Source organism: Rattus norvegicus, chromosome 6 (genome assembly GCF_036323735.1).
Source record: "Rattus norvegicus strain BN/NHsdMcwi chromosome 6, GRCr8, whole genome shotgun sequence".
In the NCBI taxonomy this organism is placed as follows: domain Eukaryota; kingdom Metazoa; phylum Chordata; class Mammalia; order Rodentia; family Muridae; genus Rattus; species Rattus norvegicus.
This window is the reverse complement of record NC_086024.1, coordinates 43672618-43681803: the sequence shown is the minus strand read 5'-3', so window position 1 is coordinate 43681803 and position 9186 is coordinate 43672618. Positions and strand designations below refer to the sequence as shown.

Genomic DNA, 9186 nt, shown 5'->3' with positions numbered 1-9186 from the left:
CTCTTATGTTTGCGAGTCTTGGGTGCAGGAGTTGTATTACAGATGTATCCATTGTGGCTGGAAGCTAATTCTTAGTTTTACCTCATTCTTCCTACAGTTTATCTGTAATATTCATCATGTTATATATTCAAAATGTAATTACTGGGAATCTACAAATGTTCTTAATTGCCATTAATGACCATGATTTAGAATTTTACTTATCTAGTTACTTACTGCTTTAATTTAAATTCAGTTATCTAGCTAATATATGAAAGATTTTATTTGGTAGCATGAATGTATACTTCCTTTTCATAGTTACTTAATATTAATTTTAATATACATAGCACATTTTGATTATCTGTTGAGGGATGCTAGAATACTATTGCACCTATTCATCTTCTCCAACATTTTAGGTTTTTATTAAAGACTATTTTACCTTTAAATTATATTTATATTTTCTGGATTTGTGTATGCTGTGTGCATGCAGTTTTATTCAGAAGCCAAAAGGTGGTGTAGGATCTTCAGGACTGAGAGTTATAGGTGGTCGTAAGCTGATCAGTGTGGGTGTTGGGAACTGAATTGGGTAGTCTTCAAGAAAAGAACATATGTTTCACTACTATGTCTACTTCCCAGCCCCATTTAAAAATTATTTGGTAATATATATAGACATATATATGTGTCTTAATATATATAACATACATATTTATAGAAATAGTTATATTATATATAATTTTGCCATTTTATACATTATTGAAGCATACATTTCTGTAGTATTTTATATGTGTAATGCTATGTAGCTGTTGTTTGGTTTTGGACCCAGGACAAGGAGCTGAGGTACACATGTTGCATATTAAAGCAGAACTGACTTCCACATTCTCCTGTTCTCCCAGCATTCTTCAGGACCTACCTGGCATACTCTGCCCCAATCCAGAACTTTCCAGCCGATGGGCTAGGCTGCCCTTCCCCTGGAGGCTCCTCCCAATATAATCCAGATCTCTCTCTCTCTCTCTCTCTCTCTCTCTCTCTCTCTCTCTCTCTCTCTCTCTCCCTCCCTCCCTCCTCCTCCCTGCCCTCCCCCATCTCTTTTTTCTTCTCTCTCTGTGATCACACCCTTTCTTTCCTTCTTACTCCCCCCACCTTTCCTCATAGTGACTTCCCTGGATTTGGTTGTTGGAACCAGTGAACTTGCATACCTGCTAGCATCTTCCCAATAAACCTGCCTTTAATATAATCTAATCTGGTTTAAATAGGCTTATTTCAGTGACAGCAGAGAAATGACCTATCAGCTGTCACCACTGTATATTTCCACGACCTTTTCAATACCTCAAATACAAACTCTGCCCATCAAGTAGTAACCCCTGATGGCACCCACAGCACAACTACTGGTTGTGCTGTGATTAATTTGCTTATTCTAAATATTTCACGTAGATGTGACTTTTCTAGTATTTCTTTGGTAGAATGTGCTCTCACTTGGCATGATATATCCAAGTGCATTCTTTGGTAGCATTGATGCAAACTTTTTTAATGAATTGATAATATTCTCTTTTGGGGTTGGGGATTTAGCTCAGTGGTAGAGCGCTTGCCTGGCAAGCACAAGGCCCTGGGTTCGGTTCCCAGCTCCAAAAAAAAAAAAAAAAAAAAGAAAAAAAGATAATATTCTCTTTTATGTATATGGCATTGATTATCTGCTGCTGGGTATTATATAACCTCCAACTATCTATATTTTCAATCAAAAGTTTTCCAACTTCTCCATTCAAGCCTTCATTTCCAATTGCCACAAGGAAATTAAACATCTAAGTAAAGCCCTAAATAACATCTATATAATTAAGTTCATTCAATTTTCAGTCTATATTCATGGGATTCATTAGTGATATTTCACATAGTTGATTGAAATATTTCTCAATAGATAAAATATCACTATGAACAATATGGAGAAGGCAAGATGGTTCTTTGGCAGTCTCAGTACCTGAACAGAGACTTGTGTGAGATTTTCATAGAAGCTCAGTACAGTACTTCTGTTGTCTCATTGATCTGGATTAAAACATATGTCCATGTTTGCTTTAAGTATAAAATAAACATGTAGTTAATTAGTTTTATTTTCAAACCATTCTATGGATTTGTAAGTAGGTTGAGTTAATCCTAGAATCAATTACTTAAAGGGTGAAGACACAAACACTTTGTGATCCTATGTGGAGGTTAGTTGAGCTTAACATTAGACGGAAACTAGTAGTGTTCAGTATACACCATCGACTGCACATGCCTGAAAATATTTCAGTGAAATATTTTAAATAACATTTCTATTGAAACATACAGGGTAGCATCTAAATGTACCAATTTAAACACTAAGCCAGCTTACAAAGTAGAACATTTTCCAAATTTTCTCCTCACAACACCAAAATAAATGTTTTAAAATGTCCTTTCCTTTTTTATTACAAAGCCTGGTCTTCTTTTCCATCAGATTTTTAATTCATCCCTGCAATATACTTCCAAACAGAAGTGATAGGCATTTGGCTTTGTAATGGGACAGATAAGATTTAAAGACTAACCTCACAAATATATCCTGCAGGTGGTAAGCAATGGTCCGTGCATGAAACAAGCATCCCAATTTTCAAAAGACTATCAATTAAATGAGAAGGACTGTTGAACTGATCTGTTGCTCCCCAAATGTTAATTAAAATGGCTATATTGCTGTAGGGCAGCCAAACATTCTGCAGCTCCTGGACAGCTGCGGTACAGCCTCATAGTAAACTGTAGCACAGTGACGTATTCCTGAGATATTGCCAGAGAAACCACTGCACTATCCCAGTGTATTTCAAATTACACAAATAAACAAGTCATGTGCTTATTTTAAACTTCATTTATTTACTATTGTTTATGTATGTGTGTGTGTGTGTTCGTGTGTGTGTCAAAGAAATAGGAAAAGGGAGATAGACATAGAAAGATATAGATAGACAAAGACAAAGAGATAGAGAGATATGGCGTGCACACAGTGGCACATATGTTTAGGACAACTTTGTGCAGTATGTTCTCTCTTTCCAACTTTATGCGAATTCTGGACATCAAAGTAGTACTATTAACCTTGCATTGCAAGTGTACCTTTGCAGGTTGAGCTATCTTGATGACCTTGGACACACCTTTCTTCTTCTTCTTTTTTTTTTTTTTTTTTTTTTTTTTGGAGCTGGAGACCAAACCAAGGGCCTTGTGCTTGCTAGGCAAGCGCTCTACCACTGAGCTAAATCCCCAACCCCCACACCTTTCTTCTTATATAGGTTTCCATTGCTACAATAACTACCATGACCCAAAGGAATTTGGGTGGACAGAGTTTAATTTTGGGAAGCTCAAGGCAGAAACATAGGGTGTAATGGTAGAACACCACTCCTTACTGCCTTGTTCCATATGGTTTGCTAAGTCTGTTATACCATTCAGGACCAACAAGGTTGGGCCCTATCAATCAATAATTGACTTTTTTCTAAAGTCTTATATATATGTACATCTAAAAAAAAGCATTTTTCTCACATGACATTCTCTTTGGATGACCCCAACCCTTGTAAAGTTGACAAAACAAACAGAAAAACAAAAACCAACCAACACAAGAACAAAGCGGCAGGGGGGCAAAGAGAGGAAGAGGAAGAGTGACCAGGGCACACACCCTCTTTTCATAATGCACAGACACTTTCTCTCTTTTCCTTAATCTGTCTAACTAGAGTTGTCTCACTACCCTTTCAGTGTGGACCTTATGAATATATTGCGTCCTAGACTGTAACTTCTCTGTGAATGTTTGCACATATGCCAATTTTCTTTCCTTGCTTAGACATTAGACGTTGCTTAAATTAAATGTTTTAATTATACTTATAACTTTAATTCATAATTATTTTCTTTTGGTTCTCAATAGAATTATCAATTTAATTCTTACATTTCTGGGAATAGCAAGAAAACTTCTCTCTAATCTAAGCAAAATATTTGTTTTTAACTAAGGAATTATAGATTGCATGAGTTTGACTCGAATGCACAGGGAATCTTTTTGCACTTTGAGAAGTTCCATTAATGGTAATGTTTCACAAAACCACAATATCCTAAAAGGTGTATGGATGTCAGTAAAATGCATTGATCTAATTCAGGTTCTCCAATTTACTTGTAAGTAGCATGCATATACAAATTCTTTTTTATTTTGTGATATGAGGGTTATACATCCACTGGAACATTAAAAGCAGCAAACCCCAACTCTGCCATATTTCTTCTGGCTCTCTGACACACACACTCACCTGTTTCCTGTTCCTCCATATCACAGACTCCACCTATAAATCATCTTCCTTTTCTAAAATCTCATGAGAAGTATAATGGATGTCATGTTTTGAAATATCTTCTTTTTCACTTAGAATTATCATCTGGATATGCATCTGAGTTGCTGCCTAGTCTATTTTTGTTTTGAATTCAACTGTTTGTACACCATTTGCTTAGCACAGCCTTTCATCTACTGAGTCACGTAGGATACTTCTGCGTTTTGAAAATTACGAATGAATAGTTTATGAATGTTTTATTTATAAACTGAACATTTCCCCTTTTGGGACTAATTCGCAAGCATACAGTTGTTGGCACAAAGGCCTACAGTATTCCTTGGTTGTTCGGCCATTTTCCTGTTCTTTCCAGATGTTGCATTTAAGACTGTTATTTGATTGTGTAAAGCATAGGAAATTTAAGGCAATATTTGTGTCTTTCTTCTGACTGATTATTAGCCATATGCCTCAACACCACTTGTTTAAAAGGCTATTATTCCATGAACCTTGCATGCCAGAGTTGCATTGTAGATGCGATGCACAACTGGGCCGGGGAACCACAGTAATGTATCCTCTACATTTCAACTCATTGTACATCACTGTAGTAGCCTCTATCTGAATACCTCTAGGTATTCAGGTAATATTGCAGAAGGAAGATGTAAGATTGTGAGGACCAGAGTGCCCATTACTAGATAGCATTTTTTTATACAACAGGAAAAGTACATTCATGAAAGGATATGATTGCCTGAATAAGACCTGCATAAAGACAACACCAGCAAAATGCAATGTAGATGGAAGAAATTTCACAAAGTCCTGTCCCCAGATGAAGTGCCATAGCAATCATTGGATGATGACATAGGGCGACTGACTTTTCTTCAGGGTCAAATCATAGAAGGTAAATTCATGAATTTGAGAAGGAGTGGTGATCAAATATGGAAGAAATTGGAGAGGGAGAGGGAAGGAATAGAAATGAAGTAAATGTAGTACTAGTTATGAAGTTTTCAGATATGTAAAAAGATGAAATATGGGTCATTATTCATCACATCAGTTATTTTTGCTTTTTAAAAAATAAAACCCTATTTAGTATACACTATAGGTCTGTTTCTGAAATCTCTATCTTTACTTTTTGGCTCTCGTGTATATCTTAAATATTGAAATGATAGCATCTTTCTTAGTTATTTATAGACAGTAAATCTTGAATTAAGCTAGACCATGTCCTCATAAACTAATTTTTCTTTTTGAGGCAATTGATGCCAGTTTATTTATCTGGTATATTCATCTGACTTGCATAATAATATCAACCTCTTCTTGGACAATTGCTTTCTTTGGTATGAATTATGCCAAATTTTTATATGATTTTGGGACCACAGACATCATTACATTATTGAATTATCTAATTTTTTAGGATATCTGTATACTTATTCAGGTATTTTTATGTGATTAATTATAAATGTCCCATATAGTTTGAGAAGATTTCTATCAAAATATGTCATTTTGTGTCATTATAAGTGCTATTGTATTTTCATGTTTAGAGATAGCAACTTGTGTTTTTATGATTTTGCCTTTGGTTTTGATCAAGGGCTTTACTATCTAACTCTGAGAGATATTTTTCCTTTTCCATCTTCATTTCAGTTTACATAAATTTATTGTTAATTCCTCTGTAAGCATGTCACAGTATTCTCTCGTGATATCTGATCAGCCAGGAAACTCATTTTTCAGTGTTTAATTAAAGATCAATTTCCTTGATTAAAACAAGGTTGTTAAGACTTTGTTTCATCTTGGTGGTTTTGGCACCTTTGGGTTTAAAAAAAATCATTTAAATTATTTCTTTTAAGTTAACGAATTCATGAGTATAAATTTGCTTGTGTTTCTGCATTCTTAATGACTAAGATCTTGGATAATTTATTTTTCCCACTCTAAGTGTGACCGATGTATGTCTTTCTCTTTCTTGTTTTTCTTAGTTTTGTTATGTGCTTTTAAATTATGGTACTTTTTTAAAAAAGAAATAGATTGTAGGGGCTGAAACTGTGGGTCCATGGTTCAGAGTGCTTCCTAGCCAGTAGTTCTCAAACCAGGAAGCTCAGAACTGCCTGGTACTCTAACTTCAAAGATTTGATGCCCTCTTCTGACCTTCTAGGGAACCTGCACTCCTGCACACACACACACACACACACACACACACACACACACACACACACACACTCACACCACACACACATTCTCACACAGAGACACAAGAGAGAAAAGACAGACAGATTTATAAATGAAATCAAAATAAGTACAAATTTAAAGGTAGACATACAATTTACGTGCATGCATTCTCTCAACTCTTATCTTACTATCCATTCTATTGGCTATTATCATATATATATATATATATATATATATATATATATATATCAAACATTAGACAACAACAAAGCAAATAACCCCATTTAAAAATTGAAGTACAGAGCTAAAGAGAGAATTCTCAACAGAAGAATCTCTAATGGCTGAGAAACATTTAAAGAAATGTTCAAAGACCTTACCCATAAGGGAAATGCAAATCAAAATGAATATGAGATATCATCTTCTATCCATTAGAATGGCTAAAAGCAAACACTCAAGTGACAGCACATGCTGGCTAGTAATACAGAACAATTAATTCTCCATTTTTGGTTGGAGGACAAACTTGTATAAGCACTCTGGAAATCAATCTGTCTATTTAACAGAAAGACTCAACCAAGATCTCTCAGACACTGGATCACCAACCAGACAGCGTACACCATTTGAGATGAGACCTAAAACACATATACAGCAGAGGACTTCCAGGTCTGGGTTCAGTCAGAGAAGGTGCACCTAACCCTCAAGAGACTGGAGGCTCTAGGAAGTTTAGAGGTCTGGTGGAGTGGGGTGGGGACATCCTTGTGGGTAGGACTGGGTAGGGTAGGGTGGTGGGGAGGAGGTATGGGTCTGGAATAGTTGGGGAGAGGTAGCATGGACTGGAAGGGGAATAAAATCTGGAGGGCAAAAATAAATAAATAAATAAATAAATAAATAAATAAATAAATAAATAAATAAATATTCAACCGTACTACTCCTGGCCATATACCCAAAAGATGATTCTCTATCCACCAAGGACAATTGCTCTACTATGTTATAGTGGCTTTATTCATAATAGCCAGAATCTAGAAATAATATAAATGTCCCTCAACTGAAGAATAGGTACAAAAATTGTGTTAGGTACATCTACACAATGAAATACTATTCAACTATTAAAAACAAAGACATCATGAAATTTGCAGGCAAATGGATGGAACTAGGAAATACCATTTTGAATGAGGTAACCCAGACCCAGAAAGACCCAGTGTATGTACTCGCTTGTAAGTGGACACTAGCCATAAAGTACAGGATGACCATGTTACAATTCACATACTCAAAGAAACCAAGTAATAATAAGGGCCCAAGGGAGAATACATGAATCTCATTCAGGACAGGAGACAAAATAGTCATCTCAGTGAAGGTGGATGGAGGGAAAGGGTGAGGAGGGGAAGGGAGAAGGGGATCAGGTCTGGAGAAGAGGGTGTATTGGAGAGGGCTGGGAGTGTGAACTGCAATCATTGGGGAGCATCTCTGGGAGTTGCTGGAGACTTGGAATGGAGGAGATTCCGGGGGGTAACCCTAGCTGAAACTTCTACTAGCAGGGGATATGGGGACCAAACTGGACACCAATTGTAGCCATGTAGAATTTCCAGTGGAGAGAGGGGCATCTCAATCTACCCACAAAGCCTTCAACCCAAAATTTGTCTTGCCTACAAGATGAGCAAGGATAAAGTGGGAGCAGAATTTAAAGGAACAGCCAACCAATTTCTAGCCCAACTTGAAACACACCTCATGTAAGATAGCCAAGCCCAGACACTGTCAGTGATACTCTGCCATGCGTGTAGACAGGTGTCTACCATCACTGTCTCCTGATAGGTTTCATTTAGCAGAGGATGAAAACAGATACAGAGATTCACAGTCAAATGTCAGTTGGCTCATGGGGTCATCTTGTGGAAGAGTGGGGAATGGAATTGAGCAAGCTAGAGGGGTCAAGGACACCACAGAAGACCTGTAGAGTCAACTAACCTGGACCCACGGGGGCTCACAGAGACTGAACTACGAATGTAAGAACACACAAGGACTGGACCTAGTCATCCTACACATTTGTAGCAGAACAACTCGGTCTTCATGTGGCTCTCCTAACAGTTGGAGTGATGCTATCTCTGACTCATTTGCCTGCCATTGGATCTTCTTCACTTAACTAGACTATCTAGTTGGGCCTCAGTGAAAAAAGATGCACTTAGACCTACTACTGTGACTGCATATCCCAAGATGTGGTGATTGAGTGGGGGAGGGAGCACTTCCCCTTCTTCAAGGAAAAGGTCAGACAATAATAGGAGGAAGAATTTGTGAGGGTGGGATTAGGATGAGAGGAGGGATGGGAGCACCATTGGGATGTAAGGTGAAGAAATAAGTACATTTGAACAAAAAAGAAAATTTCAAGAGTCTCTTATGTCTCTCTTGAACTCCCCACAAGGAGTCATAAAAGATGGTATCTTCTCTCAGCATTGGATAGAGTTACTCTGCCAGCTAGACCCTTTTAAGCTGAACGCTCTATTCAAACCACAAATATTTAGTAATTTTAAACAGCTCTTTAATTTTCAACAACATTGTGAAGGGTCTCCAAATAATATTTTGAATTTATTCTCTCAACACTATCTGCTTTTCCTTCATGTATTTTTTAATCTCTACATTGGTCTTTGAACATTTAGAATTGCAACTTGATGGTGTTCACATCATTTAGCTGCCTGCTTAATATCTTACTTTCGTTTTTTTTTTTCCTTCGGAGCTGGGGACTGAACCCAGGGCCTTGCGCTTCCTAGGCAAGCGCTCTACCACTGAGCTAAATCCT

General features: G+C 37.0%; 1 non-coding gene across 1 annotated transcript; it reads left to right on the top strand.

Annotated features, from left to right (window-relative positions):
• The first annotated feature begins 1523 nt into the window (after positions 1–1523).
• Trnaa-ggc4 (transfer RNA alanine (anticodon GGC) 4) lies at positions 1524–1604 on the top strand. Its single transcript has one exon. It is a non-coding gene; the product is annotated as a tRNA-Ala (tRNA).
• Positions 1605–9186: the final 7582 nt, after the last annotated feature.